The sequence below is a fragment of the Castor canadensis genome, chromosome 2, assembly GCF_047511655.1.
Source record: "Castor canadensis chromosome 2, mCasCan1.hap1v2, whole genome shotgun sequence".
In the NCBI taxonomy this organism is placed as follows: domain Eukaryota; kingdom Metazoa; phylum Chordata; class Mammalia; order Rodentia; family Castoridae; genus Castor; species Castor canadensis.
In genome coordinates, this window is record NC_133387.1 from 101,023,252 (window position 1) to 101,035,847 (window position 12,596).

Below are 12,596 nucleotides of genomic sequence, written 5' to 3' on the forward strand. Positions count from 1 at the left end.
TCATCACACGTGGCTTTTTGGAAGACATTGTAACTAACCAAATGAGAGACTTTGAGTCAGAGCTATCCAACTAAGCCACTCCTGAAGTTTTGACACACAAAAACTGTAGAATAATAAATGTATATTGTTTAAGCCACTAAATTTTAAGTCATTTGTTATGGCAATATCTGTGGAAATAGATAATAAGCAGTAAGTTAAAATCTCAAACAAAATGACAGACATCATATCAGGGAGATGCAAACAAAAATGTTTTTGAAATCATGATGTTAACATTAATGGATGTAGACTGTAAGTCTTTATCTATACCAAATTTCCTTTTGTATTTTAATCTGGACAGATTAAAGCACCACTAAGTGGGTAGATGTTAGGTCCACGGTGTAAGTCAACATAATACAAGTTGAAAATATCTATTGGAGGGAAAAGGGTAGAATTCCAATTTTGTCAGACCTAGAAGACTTGCTTACTGCTGCCACATGAATATAGTCAAGGCCAGGCAAATTGTGCTATATATTAGATAGAGTCAGATTGTTATCATTTTCTTTTATGAAAACTGAAATTCAAAATGAAGTTTTCACTGTCATGAACTTTGATGTGCCAAATAACACTTTGAAAAAATAAGTAAAACAAAAACTGTTAGAAATGCAAGATGAATTGTCAAACAATACAATACTAGTGATCAACTTCCCAATTCAAAGACAATTGGAATGACCTAAAATATTTGGAGTTGGAATTTCTCCAACTGTTTATTAAATGAAATGTTGTCTAGAGAATTAGAGAGATCTTCCAAGTCCAAGGCCAGGGCCTGGGGCTCCAAGAGGCCTCTCTTCTCTGAGGCTACCTCATACAGACAGCTGCCCTCAGTCTACAATTAAGTGTGTGCAAGCACTTTAGCAAAGGAGGATTTTGGGTTTCCCCACCTAAGCATGAGAAATTGCCTGCCTCAACCATTTCAGTATGTAAATCTCTGGGGTTTTGTTTGTTTGTTTGTCCTTTGGCAGTTTTTGGTTCAGCCCTTCTGTTTGGAGAAGGTTGGCTGCCTTGCTTTAAGCCTCTCAGTCAATTCTTCCTGTAAACAGAGGGAGGTCTGTAAAATACTCTCAGTGAGGAAAACCAACTGCTAAACCAAGCAATGGATAAGGACTACTCTAGCCCTTCAACACTTTTTACAAATTTGAAAGTTTAAAAGCTAAAATGTTAGGGAGGGCTGCTGCATATTAAAGAAATAATATTGTTCAAAGATATGGGTGGCAGTGGATAGGTGAGGACAGGCTTGAGATGACCTTTTCCTTGAGTCAGTTATTCATGAAGTTCTATGTTGGGTATATAGGAATTCATTTTGCTTTCTTCTCTAATTCTGTGTAGTTTGAAATTTTCTATACCAAAGAATTAAAGGCAAAACAGTTATTTACTGAGTAAAGTATGATTCCGTTTTAGTAAAAACAAAGGTATAGAGAAGACATGCATGCTTAAATGTGTATGTGTAAACAAGGTTCAGGGAGGACAGCATACATACATCTTGCTCTTAACACTGGTTATCTCAAGGTAGGGTGGCAGCAAGATTAGTTTCCCACTCTACCTATTTATATGGTACTGCTTAAATTATTCTATGATATACATACATTATTTTCATAATTCCAAAATCACAAAAAATTTAAATGACACCATGAAAGGAGATAAGCTTAAATGCTTCAGGATTTAGGGGGATGATACAGTTGTGAGACCTGGCATGGGAGTTTAGAGAACTGTAGCAAATGGTAATGAACTAGTTCAATTAAAAAGAAATGCACTTTGTATTCCAAGCCATATACCTTCAGTTTTCCATCTCTGGACAGACACTTTCTTAATACCCCCTTCACGAGTAACTTAAAATAGCAGCCATACTGAAATAAAAGGGCTTCTCTTATACATCTCTGCAAATAACCCTCTTGCAATCTTTACGAGTTCTGTTCAGGACACAGAAATCAGTTCTTGCTGGCATTTCATGGACTTTAACATACTTCAGTCTTTGACATTTTCTAAGACTTCAGGAGAAGCATAAGCTACAATAGATCAATAATTGTGGGGAAAATAGGAACATTGTCAAAGAGCTATTGTCTCAAAATATACTGGACTATGCTGTTACATTGGCCAGCTGGACCCATTCCTTTGAGGACAGCTGATGCTTCCATTCATGTGAATTGCTCAAGGGTTTGGATAAAATTTGAAATCTTCCCAACACATTTTAGGTAGTTCTGAAAACAGAGAGTTAACACTATTGACTACACTTCATTATAAATATAGGTAATTATGAACAAGTCAAAACCAGGACTACATTAAAAGAATGTTGCACCATGACCAAGTGGAATTGCCTTTCCAGGTATGCACCATTAATCACTCTAACAGTAATGTTTGTTTCACGTTAACAGGTTAAAGGACACAACTCACTAAAGTGGAGAAGCCATCCTTTTGACTCTCCAGCATCAAATCCTGTTCCTTATATTTGGGGAATTTTGCACCTTATTGGTATTAGGGCAAGACAGAGAGCAAAATAGAGAGCACCTGTTCTTTCAGATTCTCCTGCTTCCAGACATGAGTGCATTTCTAGCACTGGCCACCAGGGTGAATCAAAATTAAATAGGTTAGCAAAGAAGGAGTAATGTGAAGCAGGAAGAGATGGGAAGTAGTTAGAGTTACATATAGGATCTAGGGGTCTGGGCAGCTGTGGGGGGGGGACAGGGATTCAGGATTCTGTAGTGTTCAGAGGGATCTCTGCAGCCAATTCATGATATGATTTAGCTGACATTCAGGTGGATGACTTACCTTCTTGAGGACTTTGCAAGATAGAGAATATCTTCCCTGGGAATTGACCTACCCAGGATCCAGTTGGTAAATTCTCTGATTAATCAGCCAGGATCAGTTCTTTCACTTGGAACTGAGATACTTGAGTCATAGAAATTGTAAAAGTATTTGAGAAGATTAACCTTCCACTCCTGATTTTCAAATAAACTAATTAAACTTTTAGAAAACCAAAATAAAGCAAGTTAATTGCTTAATGCAATTAATCTACAACCTGTGTATTTTGCTTAATAGTGAAATATCCCCATTAAAATCTGGACAAGGGCCAGGCTTGTTTCAGTGTAGTTCTTGATGTGTTTGAGAAAGCCAATACAATAAGAAAATGGAAAGGAAACAGTGGAAATGGAAGGAGAATAAAATTATCATTATTTGCAGGTGATAGAATTTTATCTAGAAAAGCCAGCAGAATTAATTTAAAAATTATTGCATCAAATAGCTAAGTACATGAGCTCATTAAAAAGAAAATATTAAATACTCAATGAATTTTCCTATATATTAGCAGTAACTAATTAATACTAGAGAGAAAAAATAACAAGAATAATTTCTAGAAATAATGTTAATAAAATAGTAAGATCTATAGTAAAATCTATAAGCATATAGAAATATAATAAAGAATTGAGAAATAATGTAGATAGTTATTGATATTTATTTATTGAGTACTTGATGAAAAAATGAAGATATGTACAAGGCTCCTGGATATAAAAGTTAATATTGTAGACATGCCACTTATTTCTAAACTATTCTATATTTTTAATTCTTCCCAGAACATGAGTGGTATAAGATATCTTTCTAGAGAACTTGTCAAAACTATTTTAAAACCCATACATGTGAATGAGTGTCCAAGAAGTACCTTGAAATTGATGAATCAATGCAATCCCAATCAAAACTCAAGCATTTGCGAGGAGGCAGGACATGAAGAGGATTCTGCAATTTACATGGAAAGGACAGAGCTGTGAACAGTCCTGATAATCCTGAAAAAGAAAAAAGAGACCTTCCACTGCACATAGTAGTACAGACCTATGTACTCACACATATAAAGACTTACATACCTACAGTAACTAAGATAATGTTGGAATGACTGAAGAACTAAACAATGGACAATTTTTACCGACTAACAAGTCTGGAAATAGACCCCTACATCTATGGGTATATGCTAATTTGTAATGTATCACGTGCAGAGGAGTGCAAAGGGTATGATCAGTTTAGCATTCATGTGGAAAGAAGTGAATTTTGAGTTACCTTATCTCATTCACAACTATTAACTTCTAATTATGCTGCTTCTACAAAAATAACAGGAGAATATCTTCACGCTGGGGATAGACTTTTTCCTAAAAGAATGCAAAAAGTACCTACCAACCATAATGAGAGTAGTGCATTCAATACTGTTCCTTCAAATTAATGTCACCTACAAACTGACAATATTAGATTGCATGGCTGAAGAATTGAACTGAATTCTTTTAAAAAAACTTTAAAGAATTCCTTCTTTAAAAGGAATTATCCTGGACTAGAGTGAGTCCTAGGTCCAGTAATAGAATGTAAGACAGAAAAAGAAGGAAATAGACACAGAAGAATGGAGACCACCATGTGAAAGACACAGTGACACAGGCTGTGTGAAGACAGTCAGGTGTTGGAGTCATGTGTCTATAAGCCAAGGAATGATAAGGAACATCTAAAACTGCCAGAAGCTAAGTGAGAGACATGACTGGAACTTCCTCAGAGCCCAGAAGGAACTCACCCTGCAGACACTTTGATTTTTAACTTCTGGCCTCTAGCACTGTGAGAAAATAAATTTCTGTCACTTAAGCCACAAGTTTGTGGAAATTTGTTACAGCAGCCCTTGAAAGCTAATGTAAAGGTTATAAAAGCTGTCACAGACAGCACTGCAATACATATATACACAAATACAAAGAATTTGTTTTTCAGAATGTATGAAATCTTTTACAAGCTAATATGAAACAGAAAAGTGGCCAAGAAAATTAAGCATATTTTGTGAAAGATGATATCCAATGGCTGATAAACTTAGGAAATGTTCTCACCTCTTTTAAACATGAGACATTTGAAAATTAAAGTTATAAGATATTTTATAAACTCATTAGAAGAGTGAGTGTTAAAAGTACTGACAATACCAAAAGCACTGAACACCTGAATTCTCATGCTTGTAGGAATGAAAATTGGTATAACCATTTTGAGAAAACTGTTCATCAATATCTACTCTATGATCCAGAAATTCCACTCACATATTTCTATATACATGTATATAATATAAAAATACATATATACATTGAACAGAAACTTATATGCAAAAGGGTGCAAGCATATTCATAATAACAATCTAGCCTAAAGCTAGAAAAGAAAACAAATGTTTACCAAATGTACACTGCACAAATGAATAATGCCATCATTTGCACAATAGAACATTGTATAACAAAAACAAATGTTAGCACAACAAGGCAGCTGAATTTCACAATCATAATTTTAGGTGAAAGGAAAGAATGCTTAGTGTATCTCAGTAGCTTTTGGGGAAGAAGCAGAGGGACCAAGAAAAGGCCTGGTGCAGGGCTCCCTGAAATTGACTCCCTTGAGCTGGGTGGTGTTTTTATGAAAGTGTTCATTGTGGGGTCACTTATGGAGGTGGAGATTTATGGTACATGCACAGTTTCACTGTGTGTCATACTTTAAAAAAAAACATTAATTAAAGAAGGAATAGGCTAATGCCAGGTGTGGTGGTATGTGCCTATAATCCAAGCTACTCAGGAGGCTGAAGCAGAAGATTGCATTGAGCCCAGGAGTTTGGGGCCACTCTGGCAACTTAGTGAGACCCTTTCTGCAGAAAAAGAAAGTAAGAAGGAAAAAAAAAATAAAAGAAAAAGAGTAGAAAAATGACTTGTTCACAGATTAATTTATAAAATTTGCTTAAGTTCTAGATGTTAGATATGATTTCACACCATGTAGTAAAATAAATTGCATAAAGAATATTATTAAATGTAAAAAATGGCAGTTTAGAGTTTGTGAGAAAATACAGACGAATACATAAGCTTGGTGGGGGTGGGGTGAAGAGAGAGGGAGATGGAAGGTATTTTGACATACAATTTTTAGTGCATAACACTGAAAAACAAAAAGATTTATAGAAGTGTATACAGATTTTTAAATAAGTATATATAAAATATGCACATACAAATGATAATATTTAAAATATGTAAGACAGTGTAATAATTTGTATACTAATTAATAAGATATCTTCAAGAGCATAACAGGTTTTAAGAAGGATTTCTTTTTAATTTGTGAATCTTTTGGGGGTACTGGGATTTGAACTCAGGGCCTCTCACTTGTCCTACCACTTGAATTACTCCATTAACTCTGTTTTGTGTTGAGTATTTTCAAGATAGGGTTTCATGAACTATTTGCTTGGGGCTGGCTTTGAACCTCAATCCTACTGATCTCTGCTTCCCAAGTAGCTAAATTATAGGCCTGAGCCACCAGCTCCCAGCTGGATTTCTTTTTAAGATAAGAGATTTGGACTAAGGCAGGTAAATGACAATTCAAAAAAAAAAATTCTATTGAGAGAGGAATTTTATGCAGAGTAAATTTTCTGAGGCTGCTCGTGATGTGTCTTACAAATAACATGAAACTGTATGATATATATGAAATAAAACACATCACATTGTAAAGCCATTACAACTTTATTTATTCTTTAACATTATCAAAAACTGTATTCAAATCTTATTCCAAACAAAAGTAAATCTTACTTTTACCAAGTAGAGTAATCTCTCTCCCACAGACAGTCAGGTCTGCCTTTGATCACAGAGGACAAACAGGCCCAGGGCAACCTTGGCCCCTCCTTCTTATAGGCTGGAGACAATCTGGGACCAAGGAGAAGTGTTCCACTAGTGCCTATCTGGTGCTCATTTGAAGGCTATTTCCTGTTTATTAAACCCTGTGGAATTTTCCATTTGGGGCCCAAGTGACCTCTTCCTGTGAGTGGGCACATGACAGGAGAAAGCCATCTTTCATTTGGGAGGTCAAAGATGGCTGATTTGGGGGCAGCACAGAACGGGGACCTGAATATGAGGACCCTTTAATGTGGGATGGAGCCTGAGGTGGGCAGAGGAGAGCAGGCTGAGGGTGGAGCCAGGGCTGACCCTTCTAACACCCATGCCACCCTGACTCAGAACATCCCAGGAATTTGAATTCTACTCTGGTTTACCAAGTCCTAGGAAGGCATATTTGTTCAGCAGGAAGATGAAATATATGTTACATAAGAGCTATCTGGATTTACAACTTTAAAATATTTACTCTCATAGTTTGTAGGTCTTCTCTTGAACTTTGTCTCCAGCCCTTCATACATTACAGGGCAGGGAGAATGCTATTGAAAGCCCAGGTAGTAGAATGAGCTTGGGCTGGAAGTAGGGGTGGTTTTTCCATCATCACAGAGAAAATGAAATAGCCATTGGTGTGAGTCAGAAGACCTGTAAGTGCCATGATAGAAGTTGAGAGGGGTCCCATCTTTGAATTAAGAACTTTGTATATAAAGAAAATATGTTGAATAAGAAATTTGAGGGTGATGAACATTTGGGTTGTATTAAAGAGAGGAAAAGATTAACAAGAGAGAGAGTTTTCTTTTTCTTTTTCTTTTTTTTTTTTTTTTTTGGCAATTCTGGGTTTCAACTCAGGGCCTCCCCCTTCCTAGGTAGACACTCTACACTTGAGCCTCCCCTTCCCCGTCCTTTTTACTTCAGTTATTTTCAGATAGGTTCTCTTATTTTTGCCTGGGGTTAAGTTATAGGTACATACCACCATGCCAAGAAGATAGTTTTCTAATCCTTATTTTCCTTCAGTAGAAAATTTTACCATAGGATAAAAGAACTTTGACTTAAAAAGTGTTTTTATATCTTTGTAAAAAAGATAATATGCACACTGAGGCTGCATCTCTGGGACTTCTAAACGTCAATAGTGAGTCATAAAATAGAAAAGTTTAAAAAAGAAAAATAAGTTTCGCTATTTGTAATCTTTACATCTGGTAACAAATACAACTTGAGTTGAAAAGCAACCTCCTCTGTTGGGTTAAAGGGTTTGTGTAGGAAAATTTGGGAGTAGGAGTTAGGAAAAGGCTGAATTTCTCTCCATAAAAGTGACAAGGAAAAGCTATTTTGGTTTTCAGGGAAATCTTGGTGGGAAGAAGTGAGGAACAAGGGAAAGAGAAGAACCAGTGGGATGAAGCAAAACTCCAGGGCAGGGTAACCAAAAGAATTTCAACAAAGGATTCTCAGATGTCAGGTCACTGTGTCCCAATGCCATGTTATGGACCCTACAACCCATCCCCAAGCATCCAGATATCTTTCTGAGTAGTTTTTGTTGTTTGTTTTCTTGGGGGGTCTGTGAAGAACACCATCTCTTCTATTCCAGCTGCTCCTGCAGCAAGATTGAACCCAAAACAGTGGCAGTGGAGTTTTCTGAGAGCCTAAAACTATCCCAAGATGAAGCTGGTTCAGATTTCAGAGAAAGAAGCCCTAAACTCCAAATAATTTACTAAGAGAACTTACACAGTACAAAGGACTGTAGTGTGCTTGGGAGAGCATTGAGACAAAAGATATTCTACCCAGGTATGTCTATAATGGAGGATAGGGGTGGATGGTGGAGTTTATGTGGAAGTTAAAGGAATTTGCCTCAAGACCACATAATTGATCTTTCAGTGTTTTTTTTAACCTTCTTTGGTGGGGCAGAACTGGGGTTTAGAACTCAGGGTCTCATGCTTGCAAGGCAGGTGTTCTACAACTTGAGCTATTCCACCAGTCCCCTCTTTCAGTGTTTTGAGCATCAACCTAAATAACTTTTTCATTGCTTGGGAATGTTTATGACCCTAGCTTAGGTTCAAGCCTGAAGAGGAAAACACGCAACTCTCCAGTCACAGAACAGTCAACGTACTCTGTGTTTCTCCATCAGGACAAATTTAAAAAATCATAGGTAACTGGGGGACTGTACTCATCACATCTACGTCAACACAGTGTCTTGAGATAGTATGCAGAAGTTCTCCATGGGCAGAAATGACTGTAAGAATATGACCACACCAGAAATTTGAAGTACTTTTGAACAGATTTAGAACTTCTTCAGAGTGTAGAATTCAGTTTGAACCAATATTGAAGATATCATGAACCACAGTATGTACCCCCCCAATACAATAGTGTTCAACATTTGGGTAAAGATCTGATTCCTGGAAAAGGATGGCTTTCTGAATGTGTGCTATTGGCAGTAAAGTAAAACAAATTTATAATCCTATCTTTATAGATGCATGGGATTGACATCCTGGCTGGTTTTCTTAATTGCTTTGGAATCCTTTAACAAAAAACAAAATGTCAGGTTTTGGTCAGCTAACTACCTACTTACAACATGCTTTCAAAGTCAACAGTATTCTATGACAATATTTTGGAAAACTCTTACATTTTTGAGCTGCATGGCAGACAGCTGAGAATCAGGCCCACATCCCACTGTAAGAATGGCAAAGCTGCAAAGGAGACTTAATGCACAGCCTTGACAGGTCACGTATGTCAAAGTTAGGTCCTTGATAGGAAACGAATAGTACCCTGTGACCTAGGAATGGGACATTTGTTTGATTTCCCTGAAAGCTTCAGGGCAGCAAAAATAGTTCTTTCTCTCCCTTGCTGAAAGGGTTTTCCTTGATTGTAGACTTGCAGAAGCTCAGATGAGACAAGTGTTTCACAAGGTAGAAATTTGTCCCCAATTTCTTCATTATCTCCATCCCAATAAATTAAAATCAAGTCTTAGTGTAAGGACTAGTGGTTATTTTAAATCTTCCAAGATGGAGGAAATAGGTTTCACATTGTAGCAACTACAGGACCTGGCTAATGTGCACCAATAGCATTTGAGATTTTGCAGTTAAGATTTAGGAAGAAAGAACAAGAGAACATTGATCCTACAGAGGGAAATGTGAGGCCCACAAAGAAATCTTGATCTATTAACATAGTGTCATATATGGAATATAAAATTGTGATCATTAATCTTGATAGTAAATTTGATTGGATAGAAAAATGCCTACGAGTTTAGTAAAGCACACTTTTGGGTGTGCCTATGAGAGCTTTTTAAAAGAAGATTAGACATAATGAATGGTTTAATCCACTGATGGATTCAGAATTTAAATAGATTATTGGGAAGTGTTGGAGCTGTGGAAGGTAGGGCCTGGTTGAAGAAAGTAGGACACTGGAGAGGGTACCCTTGGAGACAGAGACTTTTTCTTGGCCTGGCCCCTTCCTTTACTGCTCCACTCTACTTCTTGTCCAACATGCTGAAGAGCCTCCTCTGCCACACACATCCACCACCATGCAAAGCAGCCATGGACTAAGCCCTTTGAAATCATGAGCCAAAATATTTGGGGCTGGCAGAGAAGCTCAAGTAAAATCATGAAGCAAAATATATCCTTCCTTCTTTTAGTTGCTCTCTCAGGTATTTTGGTCACAGCTACAAAAAGGTAACTAACAAAAATGTTTCACTTTAGTACTCTTGAGATTTACTTTGTAGCATTGGATATAGTTCATTTTTATAAATGTTTCATGGCTGATTTAATAATCACATTTGTTGATTTTTAGGATATATATCTGTCTATTTCTGCTGAGCTTTCAATCATGGTCTTGTAATTAGGTACTTTAAGTTCCTCTGTACAATCTGACATTGGTTGGGATATATGGAAGTCAAATAAAAAGATATTACAAAATTTTCCTGTGCTAAACACTCATTAACATATTGCTACAAGATGATTCTACTAATTTTAACTCCTTAAATTTTCTTGTAAATAACTATTCGATCTAATTAATCTAGAATGTTTCATTATATACTCATTATACATTTTGTTAGTATGCTTAAGGCTTGAATTATGACAATAGGGTAGCAAGTGATATTTTAATGTACTCTTTTGCATATTGTCTGCTTTTCATTTTTAATAACTTTATAGTACCTTTTAGTCTTTTATTATATAATGTATATGTGTGAGTTGATTTGTGGTACTTGTTTTAAACCTACTGAAGAGATTTTAGTAGGAGAACTCAACCCATGTATTTAAAATGAGGTAACTTTTCTTTTTTTTTTCATTTTTGTAGTATGGGGGATTAAACTCAGGGCCTCATGCTTTTTTGGCTTTTAGGTTATTTTGTTGTTGTTCAGATAGGCTCTTTGGTGCTTTTGCTTGAGCTGGCTTTAGTCCACAATCCCCTTACCTCCCAAACAGCTAGGATTATAGCTGTATACTACCATGCCAGACTTTTTACTCAAATAAAGCACCACTGTCTTTTGCCTGGGTTGACCTTGAACTGCTATTTTTCTATATCCTCTCCCAAGTATTAGGAGTTTGCTATCATTCCAGGCTTTTTTTTTTTTTTTGAGACAGGGTCTTAGTATGTAAACAACTTAAAAGAAGGAAAGATTTAATTGTCTTCCAGCTTCACAGATTTCAGTCCATGATCTCTTGGTCCCATTGCTTTTGGGCCTGTGGCAAGGCAGTACATCATGGCAGCAGCACAAGATAGAGGAGGTTGCTCACCTCCTGGTGACAAAGAGAGAGAGGAAAAGGCTAGGAACTCAATATCCTTGTCAAGGGCATGTCCCCAAATAGCCTAACTTCCTTCTACACGGTCCATCTCTTAAAAGTTCCACCATCTTCCAAAAGCATCTAAGGCTTGTGACCAAACCTTTACACATGGTCCTTTGGGGAACATTTAAAATCCAAACCACCCTATATACCACGATCACCATAAATTCTACATATCTAGTTGGTTTCAAAGTTAACTGTGGTTGTATATTTCTTCATCTTATTTCTATCTTGCTGCCTTGATGTAGACTTCAGAGGGATGTTTTAGGGAGTTAAAGAGTGGTGTATTTCTGAATTCTCTTATATCTTCAGATATGTTCGGTTTCTGTCACATGTGAATAACTCAAAAAGGCAGGGAATTTTCATTTGCAAAATGTCTTTTCCTCCAAATGCTATTTCAGTGTGTTTTTGCTTTTTTTGATATTGTAGAATAGAAATCTGAGTCCATTAAGTCTTTCATTCCTTTGTTTTAACTTTTATTTTTAGCCTATCCTTTATAAAAAAATTTCACTACTTATAATTTAAAATTTAGTGTTTGTTTATGTGTGGGAGCCTTTACCAGCACAAGAATCTCCTAGGTTTTTACACCCAAGGATTACATCATCTCAGAAAACTTGATTCTCTAATGTTCTTTTTAATTTTTCTTGTTTCCTTTTTGATTCAAGATTTCTCATCTTTTCCCAAGAAAGCATGCAGTTCTAAGTTTGGAGCTCAGCTTTATTTTCTCTTTTTCCATGTCTCTGTCACTTTCCTCAAGAGTTTGGTAGTTTTCCCAGGGTTATCCTGTAGTACCTTTTCTCCTCCTTCAGCCTCCATTTTTGGTTTTTAATTTGTATTTGCATTTAGCATTTTCCTACATGTTTGTTGTTTCTCTCTCCTTTTGGCTTCTTTACTTTCAGTTGCTTTTTTTCCCTTTAAATCTCCTTTGTGAACTTTATATACCTACCTAGAAAATACCTTCTAAATTTAAAAAATATTTTTGGGCCAAATGCCAGTGGCTCACACCTGTAATCCTAGCTACTCAGGAGGCAGAAATCAGAAGGATTGCTGTTTGAAGCCAGGGCAGGCAAATTGTTCACAAGACCCTATCTCAAAAAAAAAAAAATCACAAAAAAAGAGTTGGTGGAGTAGCTGAAGGTGTAGGTCCTGAATTCAAACCCCAGTACCA